The sequence below is a fragment of the Chionomys nivalis genome, chromosome 18 (assembly GCF_950005125.1).
Source record: "Chionomys nivalis chromosome 18, mChiNiv1.1, whole genome shotgun sequence".
In the NCBI taxonomy this organism is placed as follows: domain Eukaryota; kingdom Metazoa; phylum Chordata; class Mammalia; order Rodentia; family Cricetidae; genus Chionomys; species Chionomys nivalis.
Window position 1 is genome coordinate 49,853,001 of NC_080103.1, and position 13,874 is coordinate 49,866,874.

Below are 13,874 nucleotides of genomic sequence, written 5' to 3' on the forward strand. Positions count from 1 at the left end.
AATCATGATGCCCTTTCCACCAGGGAGTTTGGATGACCCTCATGGAGGGGGGTTTAGGAAGAACTCACTGAAGAAGATGCACTCCCAAGCTTCAAGGGTCTTAGTTTAGTGGCTAACACTGAAAGTAAATCTGGACAAGTAGATGCATAGAGACGCTCCCTAATCAGGAGGTTAAGGGCTAATGAGCATGGTAAATGCAGAATGGCAGTGTTTTAGGAACGGTTCATTTTGGCAGTGCCCGTTCCCTTCTAAGAGGAACTGAGTAAAACACTTCAGACCAACATTTTTTTTTAACGTGTTAGGCGAATTTCTTCCACTCTGAAGGGACTGCCAAGGGTGTCCAAGAGCCCTGGCGAGCCATCGCTAAAAGGTTTGCTCCTTGTCCTCAAGCAGATACTTACATAGTCTCACACAATCCCTGTCAGCATGTGCTTGAAAAATCTCAAGAGGGTCCAGATTAGAGGGAAAGGTCACAGCCAGTGCTATATTTGTGAAGGGCCGAATAAGGGTCTCCAATCCAAGTCCTCAGGGAGGAGGGGGGGGGGAGCTTGTTTACACACAGTCAGAGTAAACAGCTGTTCAAGTGGTGTGACTGGAAAGGGTGCTGAAAGGACCCAGGGCTAAAAATACTTCTACTGGCTGTGACCTGGTGCCTAAAACTTCCAAAGACTCCTCATTTGGAGTGCACGCTGACACTGCCGCTACGACACACCTGGCATCAGAGTGGGCAGCTCGCTATGCTATTAGTAATAGTTTACGCTCAAATCTTAATAGCTTAGTGCAATGGCTATTTGTACAGCTTAGCAGGTCTCCTGGAGTAGGATGCCAAGAAAAGAAACTGCAAGCGTGGATGTAGAGAAAAACCATCCGAGTAATTGAGTTTTTCTACATTAGGAAAAAAAAGAAGAGGAAATACATTTGACCCTGTTGCCCTAAGACTAAGGAAGCTCTGACTATAAGACAGTAGTCTGATGCAAAGCTAAACCTATATCAGACTAAACAGGCTTGAGAAAATCTAGATAATGAATATGGAATTCTTTTCTGCGAAGACCCACTAATTTAACTTTACACAAAATCAGTACAGATGAGCATTTTCAAAGGAAGGATATTTTAATTGTTCACAATTCTAAGCCGTGACACAGGATGAACAATGGCACAGTGATAAGATATTTACGAAGACATGTGATCTTGACTAAGATCCGAGAGCATTTTAAAGTTCTTAGAAGTTGTACGAGGATGTACGATCTGCAAGAGATCCTCTCTCCTCTTTCCTCTGGGGACTTCCTTATTGCCAGTACCTGGAAAAGCCTCTGACACAGCAGGTGCTCCTTGGCTAAGAAGTGTAACCTGGAAGCTAAAAACTGAGTGTACACCAGCTAGGCACAGCTCCACCTCATACCCCTGCCTAGCCTACAGCAAGAGCATTTCAGTTCCCTTATGAGTAAAACAGGGAGATGATAATACCTAGCCCGTATAGTGATTATGACACCTAAGTAAGGAGCTGTTCTCAAAAGACTAAAACATGTATTAAGATAGCATTTTAGGTCACTGGCAGTATGTTGTCCTTGCCCCTTTTCTATTTGATGCAAGGCTTACTTGTCTTCATGATGTCAAAAGCATTTGCCAAACCCTAATAGGAATGTAGCTGTTCCACCATAACTTCCCCAAAACGATGAACTCTTAGGTTCTACAACAGCTGGAATATGTCTTTTTTGCCTCATCTCTGCCAGATATTTGGTGACAATTATGCAAAAGTAACTAATACAACAATGGAGATTTGTTTCACTCATTTCTAGATGTGGGAGAATCCAAGACAGAGGGAACAAGAAGGCAGTGTCTAGGAAAGGCTACTCTCCGATTCCAGCATCTTGTTGGTGACTTACCAAACAAAAGGAACACTAGAGCAGGGTACAGAAAGGAGCAGCACTCTCAACTGCTTTGAGAGCCTCTTGCCCTCATGACTTAACCACCTCACACTGGCCATTTGGTTTGAACATACAAATCGGAGGGCACAGAGTCAAACCATAGCTCTGTCTTCAAACAGACAACATAAGGAAATTACCTTTGTCCTTTCATTTTCCAGCTAAAGACATTAATTGAATTGCTTGCTTTTCTTCATAATATTAATGGTACTAAGTTGAATAACCTCTATACATTTAACATTTTAGAAAGTTAAATGAGTGGCAATAATGCAATTCCTAGAACCAGCTCATCTGGGCATGATGATGGTACATGCCTGTAATCCTTATACTCTAAAGGGAGAGGCAAGTGGAGCCTTGACTAAGTAGCAAGTTCAAAGCCAACCTGGAACCTGTCTTAAAAAAAATCATAAACATTATAAATAGTATCTTTGTTTTCCATAGGAATACATAGAAACTAAAAAGAAATCAGTGCAATACAGAATGCTGAAGCATTTAAAAATACAGTCTCTGGTATACAATGCATTCAACAATATCGGTCAAGAATGGTGTGAGAATGATAAAGATCTAGGTATAGGCAATACTGTCATCTTTCCCCAAGCCAGCAATGTATAGAAGATATTCTCTTATCATTCTAGAGAGCAGCAGTAAACTATAGTTTGTTCACTCACAGCTTACGGCCAGCCACACAGTCATCAAGAGCCAACAATCTATACAGATTACTAGCTTTAAAGTATTAGGTTTTCAAGAGAGAAATCTCACATGTATTCTCAATTCATATTTTGATTCATGATGACAATTCACACCATACATATACTAGCACAAAACCCAATGTTTTGTTGAATATGTGAAGAAGTGAAGGTGGCTCAAACAGAAGAAATGAAAGCACAAGAAAACATCAAACTTGATTTTTTTTAAAAAACAATGTAACTCCAGCTTGCTAAAACACTGAAGTGCAGGTGGAAGCTGTCGGATGTCATGCTCTTATAAAATATGACGAACTCTGCTATTTTTACTCATCTCTTTTCTCCTTTGATTTTAGTTTTCCCATTTAAGTCCTGGGGACAGAACGCAGGGGTTACACACGTGAGACTAGAGTTCTGTAGGCGAGTCACAGGCTAGCCCTCACTCATTCCTTACAACTGCAAGCGCCCGCCTGTGATGAGTCACAGTCTCTGGACCAGATGAAGAAGTCAGTGCTTAGAGTAACCAAGACAATCTCCCAAGATGCTGACATCAAATGGGTATGATTCAGTCAACCAAATTCCAGCATCCGCGTTCCTCACACTGTCTCAAACCAGTGAAACAAAAACTAGTATGATTATGGATATCCCCAAGACTCTCACAGTTAACAAAATTAAAGTATCATCAATGCTAAGAGGGTAGGCTGCTATTTTCAAAGAACTGTGACAAAACGATACTGATGAAGACTCACACAGAACCTGCCCGGCAGTCCCACCTTTGAGTGGGTATGACACGGGAAAGTAAGTACGAAGGGAAAGCTACTTGCCGGAAAATGTGTGTCATTCACAACAGCACCATCGACAGTTAAAATACTTCCAAGGCCCATCAACAGACACACATGACAGAGTCATTTCTGTCACCTTAAAAATTACAGAATCACTATCACCACACTGCAGTATAGATGACAACAGGGTAACTATTTGGACGAGCAGGACCAAGAAGGGTACAGAAATAAAGGAGAAAACCCATTAATTTGAGGTGGCTGAGTTCACATAACTGATTGTTAAATTCACTTTTCCATTTGTGCTATTATTTTGTGTGAAAATAAAGTTTAAAATCTTCCAATACAATAACATCTGCAAAGTACCTTGACTGTTTTGACGTACTGTAAACAACAGATAGTAACAGCTAACATTTATATCCTTACTCTGTACCCAGCGTGACGCCAGGCATTTTAAATCCTTTAACTCACTTAATTCTTACAACTTTTGTGTACTAGGCATTGTCTCTGGCTTACTAATTAGAAGACAAGACAGAGGAATAGTAAGTTATTTGCATAAGTTCATCCAATTGATAAACCAAGGGGTCTATCTACTACACATTCGACAGCCTTCACTAACAACTAAGCAATTTGGCTCTTTGGCATTCAAATGTGGCCCTGTCAAAAACTCACACTTAGCAGTAAACATCCTAAGTGTGATGTTTATTACAACTGTAGTCACGCCATGGACTTAGGAAAGCTTACTTCCTAAACTCAAATTAAACAAGAGCCATCTCTTAAATACTCCTTGCCATTTATAAAAATAGCAGTCTGTAAACAATTTTAAGAGACTATGAATAAAACATGAAAGTCTCTGAGAAATACACACTGGCACAAGAAATCTACTTTTCTTGTCCTTGTACCTCAACCTGTGTTTAATGCTATAATTCTATAAGTGTTTGAGTAATTTGAAATTTCCTGCTATCAGCTTTTCATTAACGCTATTCTCCAAATACAATCACAACATATTCAGATTTCTCCCTTGACCTTCACACTTGTATGTACAGCTGCCTACTTGGCAACTCTACCCACATAGCTTATAGACACAGCAATTTAAGATGGCCAGAATCGATTGCCTATGCCTCCAAACACATTCTTGCATTCCCTATCTTGACGTGTTAAGACTATTCTTTTGTCTAGAAAACAAGAGCCCGGTGTCATCTCCAATCCCTCACACCACGTCAGAGCTGTCAAATAGAGAGGAGGGTCTGCTCATCACCTCCACTATCAGCCTGCCTTCTCCACCATTCTCTCTCTCCTAACTGCATTCATTGCTAAGGTAACCTCTTCATTGCCTCCCACCTTAGATCACTGCAGTCTACTTTTAACATGTGCGCTAAAACTATCACTGCTAAACCGAGATGACATCACACCTCTACTTAAAACTCTTCAACCTATTTAATCCACAGAAAATGCCAAGATCTTGATGATAGCAGGACTCCATTGTTGTGTCCTCCATTTCCCTCAGAGGCATTATCTCCTTCCACAGCCCGTGTCATTCTTGTCCCGGCACACCACCATGACGACTAGCCAGTACTCATGGGTCTTGACCCTTGGTATTCAATACCTCTGGGACAAGTTCACACAGTTTCTGCCTCACTACTTTCAGGGCTCTCTTCAGAGGTCACCTTTTCTGAGTGACATACTTCAGACGCTCTTTCTAAAACAGCAAACCCCTCACCTAGAACATGTCCCTTTCTGTGCATGTCTCCATAACTCTTAGCACATCCTGCCTCCATGGACATTTTATCATTTATCTGATAAGCTGTCTGTCATCCTGGACAGAGTGGCAACTCCACACTAATAGTGATTTTATCCTCTAGCTCTATAACCTAGATCATTTGCAAACATACCTTGATGCCTTGTAAATATTTCAATTAACAATTTAATAGAATTAGAATAGTGGATAAAATTCTTATATGAAGTAAATTCTTAAAAGTGAAATATCAAATGCTCTCACAGTAAAAAACAGCAAAAGTTTTGTTAGTATTCTTATATATTTTAACTTACTTTGTTTCCTTGATGATGCAATAGGTAGACTACATTTAAAACAAAATCATAGCTTGGGTAAAATATATTACCCAATTGTACATCTTGCTATCTTTTCAATTCTCATTTTGCTATCTTTCAATTCTCTGCCAAGCCTCTCATAATATGCCCCCAAAGTACCTAACAGTGTTCCACGTCTTCCTCATAGCTTTTGCTATCTGGGTGCTGCTCTTCTTTGCTTTGTGTATTCTCATCAGTTCACAGTAAGAGCAAAGTCCTATTGGTCAAGAGATGCTGCCCTTCTTTTTGATAACTTTGTGGCTTCCAAGCATTGGTCTCTCCTTTTGCTGCTTTCTCCCTGTGAGCAGGAGTTAACAGTCTCAGCCCAGGGGCTTCTGAGTCCTCACTGGCTGATGTTCTGGGGGATCTGGAACTGAGTGAATCACACAGTGCATAACCAGTGCCCAACAATGAGAAAATAAAGCAATGTCTTTAGACATTCTTATAACTTGGAAAATGAAAAGTTAGGAAGTCACTTAGGTAAAATTTCTAGCACTTCCACATCATAAATCTTTGAATGATCAGAGTTAAATATTTTCAAGTTTTTAAATAGAACAAAGACTATGTGAACCCTTTACATCAGAACCTATAAATTCTATGAAAGAAATAAATATTCACACTTCTGAATATGGTAAAATTCTGTTTATATGGAAACACTGACACCACAATTTAGGAGAGAAAAGTGCCACTCTTTTTGGCACTTGCTCACAGAGCATAATAAATCATTACCTTCTACATATTAATGTTGTTGTGGGTGGGCCTTTATGTAAAGAAAATGTTGGACTCTAAGGCTCCCTCCTAGCCACATGGCATGACCAAGATACAGAAGCTCGCAGTTTCAAGCTTGGAGATTTATATGAAGCATTCAGTATAAGCCTAATTTTTTTAAAAAAGAGCCATTAATTCTAGTTTTCAGTTTAGATCCCAGTGTGGTGATCACTTTCTTCTAGTCATCACTCTATTGCTGTGACAGATACCATGACCCAAAGCAACGAGGAGATGCAAACAATTATTTGGCTTTATTTCTAGGTCAAGGTCCACCACTGAGGGAAGCCTAGGCAGGAACACAAACAGAAAAAAACACAAAAGAAGCCTGTCTGAGGCTCCCTCCCAGGTTCATGTTTGCCAAGCTTTATCATATAGCCCAGGACCACCTTCCCAGAGAAAAGTCAGCCCACTGTGAGCAGGGCCCCTAATGGATGGCTATCAAGAACTCCTCCATAGACACGCTCCCAGGCCAATCTGATCTGTCCAATCCTGCAATGGAGCCTGCCTTCTCAGATGACTCCATGCTGTGTCAAGTTGATCTTTACAGCTAACTAGGACACATATTAAGACTGCTTTATCCACAGAGAGTGGCTACTAACTGGGAGAGCACTGGTTATCTACAGTCTGGCATTCAGAGAGCCTGAAGTTCTTATTCTTTGGAGTTCATCAAGGACCTCTGTCTGGGTTCCAGCCCATGAGATGTAAAAAAGCATCTTCAGGCTTAAGACTATGTGATCTGGAATTGCCCAGTGTCCTTGCCTTACCCTTCCCCTTAAGGAAAGAAAGTTAAATGCACATCATATCTACCATAGATATACACCAAGGATTATTGAAACTTGATGTGTGATTGGCCTTCATCCCTGACTCATACACTAACCAGAGAACCAGTTGCTGAAAACCTGCTCTGTAATGTATGTGAAATAGAATTAAATTTCTTCTTTAGCCTAATGGTTGAACATTGCTATTTTGAGGCATCCTTGTTCTGCAACAGGCTACATTATGACAAATACACTCATTGATTCTGAGAGGTAGTAACTTGAAAATTCTTATTATTCATTGCACTATCTTTTGCATGATTGAATTATGTTTTACTCCATTATATTTCATAGGAACTGGTAATTTTCTTATAACCAGGAACTTCTCTAACACTGCATTGCAGTATACCACATATACAATTATGTGGGCATATGTACATTATATAGACCTATTGAAGATAGTTGACAACAGATTTAAATCATCATTCCAAACTAAGGGGCTAAAGCAGTGGCTCCATGGGTAAACTGTAAACTGTTTCCTGTGCATGTATGAAAAACTGAACTTGGACACTCAGCACCCACACAAACGCCAGGTAGACCTGCAATCCCAGGGTTCAGGGAAACAGGGATCAGGAATCCCTAGGACAAATTGGCCAGCAAAACCAGCAAGTCAGTAAGTTTCAGCTTCAGCAAGAGAACCTGTGTTGATATATAAGATAGAGAACAAAGACACTGAGTATCAACTATTAGCCTCTACACACACATACACAGATATGTATACACACATACCCACACACATGTGAGCATTCATAAACACATTCATGGCTACCACACATACACACACAAAAGCAATCAACAAACACAAATGAATCATAGCATATTAATCCAATCCAACTAATCAATTAATTCCTCACTTTGTGCCTGACACTAAAGCAGCCACTCAGCAAACAGAATGCAAACCCCACTTTCTGGGCCCACCACAGAGAAACTCACTGTCAATACTACCAGAATATACTGAATATTACACAGGCCCTGCTTCCCTCCATCTAAGTCTAAAGTTAACACACGTGGTTTCACGGTCAACTTGACACAGTAATGAAGAACAATGCCATGGTTAGATTTAAGAAAGAGAGATTGGTTTTCTGCAATCAAAGTAAATTGAACTATACTTACAAGTCATTTCACAACAAGCACTGCTTGGAAAGTTATTTGTTGACTTGCAATAGATTCTAAAATAAAGGACTAACTATTAATAGCTAGGCTATGAGACTATCAGACAAATTGTGCTATATGAGAAGTGGGAGCTTCTAGGTTATCTGGAAAATATTCTTCTGTTCCATTAGTATTATGGCTAAAGCTTTTTAGATATGTATTCATTTTCCTCATTCTACATATAACCCTTAGCAGCTGGTATGTGTGAGGATATGGATATTTCAAAACTTAACAAGCCTGGGACAAAGGAGAAAAGAGTGATCCACACCTGGGTTAAAAGCCAGGACTTTTCACACTCTTCAGCTATATGCCCACTGCTCTCTTCGAGTTGTTCTTCCGTCTCGATCAGACTGATGGTCAGAGCTATAGCCCATGTCAGCCTTTGGTGAACAGCAGTATATTATGAGTGATAACTGTAATATAGACTTGTTTCCCTATGGCTGGTAGGCTTCAACCCCTGCTATTGGGAGGAAGGGTCACCCAGACCCAAGCTCCACCTCAGATATCTTCAGTTAAAAAAGTAAATCCTTATTTCCCAGCAAGTGAGAAGGCAAGGCCATTCCTCCTTCATGTGTTTGCAAATGCCTTTCTTTCAGTGACCAAAATACATCTCATTAGAGGTAACGAACAATTTTAGGAAAATAATGTTTTACTTAAGAAATCTTTCTTTAAAAATTGAATTCCTTAAGTGTCAGTGTTATATTTTATCCAAGAGAAAAGTTACCTATGTGCTATTGTTCAGTTTACCAATAAAGACTAAATGATATTTACTTTAATGCTCATTAAGGAGGACTAAAGTGATAAGTTAATTTCTTTGGTCCCATTTGCTGCTCCCATATGACATATAGAGGCCAAGTTTCAATTTCTTCTAGAACTAATATTTTCTATTTAATTACACTTCTAAGTCTTCCTATATCCCTTGTATAGACACAAAACCTTTCATTTAGTAAATCACAGAAGAACCACAAATCCGCAAACCAGTACTAATAATTACTTCAGAAATGTACATATCATGGCTCTTTTTGTACATAATTAAGTTCATAATTATTCAAATATAAATATTATTAATATTTTACTCTCCATCTGCTGAGAGCTAACACAAAAGAGGTCCTAAGTAAATCCATTTGCCCGAAGCCAAGGGAAACATTTTCCTCTCACATTTAATCGGAAGAGAAAATGCTAGCTGGATCTAACAAAAGGCTCACCGCTTAGGTGTGTGCTCCACAAAATACTTTCCACATCACATAAACCGCATTACCAAAACGTAGTTCTCAAAGAAAATGATTTCTGCCTTGAGTTCAGTTCAAAGTAAACATCAGTGAATGGATTTGAACTACTTTGAAAGTAATTTCATATGGTCTGGTAACATTCCTTGGAGACATACACACACATTATATACATACAGAAACATAGATAATATATATATATATATATTATATAATCTTTCAAATCTTTGATTTCTCCTTAGTTTTAGGCTCTATCTGGCCCAGCCAAGACCCCACCATGAATGTTAAATATGGCTAAAGCTGCAAAACTATTTTCCAATCATAATCCATAGATATGTAATTTTTGATTTTAAGAAAAGCTTTCTGGTAAAGATTTAACACATTTTATATTTTACTGCAGGACTTTTCAGACCTTTAGTTAATCAATATTGTTGTGACTCTCCAAAGACCGATAAACTCTCTGGCCATAAATTCATTTGGAAGGAATTGGTTTAAACTTCCCCTCAGCCACACTTAACAGAAAACAGTTTGGAAAAATCTGGTTCAATTGTGAGAGTCACTTTTGTACTCCAGAAGGAATCATGGGGTGCTACCATGGCCTTTACCTGGTAGCTTGTTAAGCACATGGCCTCTTCCCACACCTGGCCCAAGCTTCCATCTTGAAACAATTAATATTTATCAGAGAAGAGACATTAAGCAAGAAAAAATAAATATTCAACTTCTGACACTCATAAAAAGCATGGCAAGAGTTTTGCAAATCAAATTATTATCTTCAGATTACATAAAGTCCTTTATTCTCCTGCTTAGGTGAACTTGGGAGTCCTGTCTTGTAAACGGACTCCAGTCCATGAGGGAAAAGAGGGCATGAAGTTGAGAGGCAAGGGAAGAACAGGAGGTGGATCTGGGACAAATTAGGAGAAAAAGTGTGTATGGGGGGGGGAATACTAGGATTGAAATACACTATATACACGAATGAAATACTAAAAGAATTTTTAAGATTGTGTTTTTAAGAAGAAAAGAAGAAGTTCTATCTATGTCCAGTAGTGCAAGAAAGAAAGGGGGGAGAAAGGGAAGGAAGGACGGAGGGAGGGAGGGAGGGAGGGAGGGAGGGAGGGAGGGAGGGAGGGAGGGAGGGAGGGAGGGAGAGAAGGAAGGAAGGAAGGAAGGAAGGAAGGAAGGAAGGAAGGAAGGAAGGAAGGAAGGAAGGAAAAGGGAGGAGGGAGAGGAAAGTAGATAGGAAGAAGGAAGAAAGGAAAGAAAGAAGGAAAAAGGTTAGGATAAGTAGATGAACTGACATCCTCCACTGACCCATTCTGTTCACAAACTCCTCTCCCCTGAAAGACTTTGAGGCTACCTCAGTCCGTCTAGGAGAGTCATATCAAAGTGATGGAGACACCAAAGTCCAGCTCTTCTGATCATGCTACTGTGCTCCATAGGACAAACTGAACTTAGATTTACCAATAAGGCCACAAAGCCTTTGAGAGGGAGATCACTAATATTAAGACTCTACACTGTGGTCTACAGGGTGGTTCACAGCCAAATGTCCAAGGGTCCAAGGGTCTAGCAAGAGTCAAAGAGGAGCCTACAGGCAGCCAAGGGAGACTCTGAGAGAACTGAAAAGAGACTGCTGAGTTCATCAGTGGCCAACATAAGCACTAAAGCGCAACACAGCAGACAGCAACTAGAGGAAAGATAAAATTCCCCAGTACAAAGACAAGGGACAGAGGGCTGCCTCCTCCATCACACCCCCATACATCTCCCTATCTTGGAGTAGTGAGAGGCCCAGGTGAGGTACCTGAGGAATGAGTAATATTTTCAAGACAACAGAGTCAATCACCTCTTAATCCAAGTTGTCTTACTGGTGGATTACTTTTTCCTTTGCTAAGCAATGAGTAATGAAGCCTTATTAGATAGTCCAGTGTGCTGCGCATGGCGCCACACACCTGCAATCACACACAGGCAGTTAAGTCAAGGGGCAAAGCCAGCCAGAGCTGCATTCCGAGATCATGTTTCAAAAAGCAATCCAACAAAATATTGAAATCTTGGATCAATTATATATATAAAATCCAGTATACATTTCTCCATGTATCCAACTTATTACATAAGTGAATTTTGTGATCCCACAAAACATTCTCCTCTTGTCCTACCCAAACTTCCATTAAACCCCTCCCTATGGTATCAGCTCTCAGTCTTTCGCAGTTCCTCCGCTGAAAATATTAAGTAAACCCTACAGGCACTCACAGTTCAACACAAGGCCAGCTCTATGTTGCTCCACTCACCTCTGTCTTCATTGACCTCCACGAACAAAGATAACTTTAGGCTAAACTATTAGGGATGAAAATAACAAAATACAGCTACCATGGAGTTTTTAAGAGGCCCAACAGTTTTACCTGATTCTGGGATAGAGCCAATCTCCCCGGGACCTCTCTGCAGTAGGCTGCCTCTCACTGCTTGCTGTGGTCTCAGCCCTAGGCCACAAATGCTTAGGGTTAAGGAAGAAGCAATGACCTAAGAAAGCAGCAAACCAAAAATCAGGTAAGTTTAACATTGGCAGCCACTCTCATGGTAGGCAAATACTATGCCTATAAGGAAAGCATACTGCCCAAATAAAACAATTTTATAGTAATTTACCAGTTTGCTTGGCTATATATGTAATTCATTTTTAAACAAACATTAAATGAAATCATAGAGTGATATAATCAAAATAAAAGAATTTGACTCAGTACAAAGTCTAAAAATGAAACAAGAATTCTTAATAACCTTACCCCGTTAACATTCAACTCACAGCTCCTGCCAACATAATTACCCTTCATTTAGAAACCCCAGCACAATGCCAGGGGAGAAGCAATGGTGGGCGTTTCCAGATTATTTTTTTATTTTCTCTTTCATATTTATATGAAAATATAAATACTTCTTCAAATCACTAATCTAAGTTCTATCTTCCACATCTCTATTATTTAGAAAAACAATTGCAGAAATTTAATTCAAATCCAAACACTAATTAAGGTTAACAGTCCTTGAACAAATTTTCAATGTCTCAGGAAAGAAAATGGCATTGCCTACAGAAAAGGGGAGGTGATCTAATTCATGAAGCTGTTTCATTCATAAAAAGAAATAACACACAGACCTTGTAGACGTCTCAACTGAAAACCAGACACAACCACCTGAGTCCGATCCTTGGGATCCATATGGTAGAAGAAGGGGAATGATCACACGCAAAAGCTATCCTCTGACCTCCATGCATGCTCTATAACATGTTCATGAGCACATGGACATACACATATGCCTCACATGCACACAAACACACATACAAATGTTTTAAAAATGAAAGAAACAATACATTTAAATCACATAACACCATCTCTAGCAGTAGTCAATGCTAAGTGTAATAAGCAAGGACACTCTAGCAAGAGGACCATAGGCTTAATGGCACAGTGTTCCTCAGATTCTCTGGCCTCTCCTATGACCATGCCACTCTCTGCTCTCCCATACACACGAACCTCCACATCAAATCCTGCAGCTCCTCCAGGAGCCCCTGAAAAGGCGCCTAACTCCACCTCTCCTTTTCCTGAGCTCCTAGCAGTGATTTTTGGAGAAGAGCTGCCAATGGTTGCATCCTAGTTTTCACTGCTCATTAAATATGTTTTCCTATAAACCTTTTCCATTTCATAAAGTGCAAATCCTTAAAGGATAGGAATTATTTTCAGAAAAAAAGAGGAATATTACAATCAACTAACTCTAGGTTTTTCGATCTCAAAACCACCCAGAAAAGGTAACACATTAGAAATTTTCCTTTTTCAGAGAGTATGCTCAAGGCCAAAGGTGATGAAGAACTAGAGTGAAGTCACACCAATAATAAATGAAGAGGTAAGCCAGACAGTGCTGGCATCCAACTCCTCTCTGCCACTACTACCCACTTACTTTACAAGAGTAGTTGGCTCAAATTAAGGGCTTAATAGACTCTGTCTTAGTCACCTACCAGCCATTTGCTAACCAAAGAAAATAATAAAACAAGGGAAAGACCTTAAAATAGATTTGGTTCCCACCACAAGTAAATATCTAAATAATCCTTAAAGTAAACTTCTGTGATTGGATTATTTACCAGCCTGAAACAGCATAAAACATCTCCTACACACTCTTCAAAACAAACTCTAAACTAAAACAAAACTTCATGTCTCAATCGAAAAGTTCTGCCTACAAAATGATTTCTGACTCTAAATCTGTGAATCTACAAAAGAGCTTAGTCTAGCCAATGAGGCCCTGTAAACAGTCTGGTAGACACAGCCACGAAAGGATGACTTCTACAAAAGACAGCATTGAAGAGGAGAAAAGCCCAGGGCCACTCTGCCGTTTCACCTAGCCCAGATCAGTCCAACCAAATTCCATTTTAGAACGCAATCCTGAAGTCAATGAAATGCACACAGAACAAGAAGGGACCCAG

At 39.8% G+C, this 13,874-nt stretch overlaps 1 protein-coding gene across 4 annotated transcripts in view; it reads right to left on the reverse strand.

Annotated features, from left to right (window-relative positions):
- The window catches only part of Bmpr1b (bone morphogenetic protein receptor type 1B), a 301,144-nt gene that overhangs the window by 257,797 nt on the left and 29,473 nt on the right, over positions 1–13,874 (reverse strand). For 2 of the 4 annotated variants that reach the window (XM_057793229.1, XM_057793225.1), the window contains exon 1: positions 11,824–11,863. The exons of the other annotated variants lie outside the window; for them this stretch is intronic. The gene's annotated coding sequence lies outside the window, so the exon portion shown is untranslated. Of the gene's footprint in view, positions 1–11,823; positions 11,864–13,874 lie in introns of those variants that run through there. 4 annotated transcript variants of the gene reach the window in all.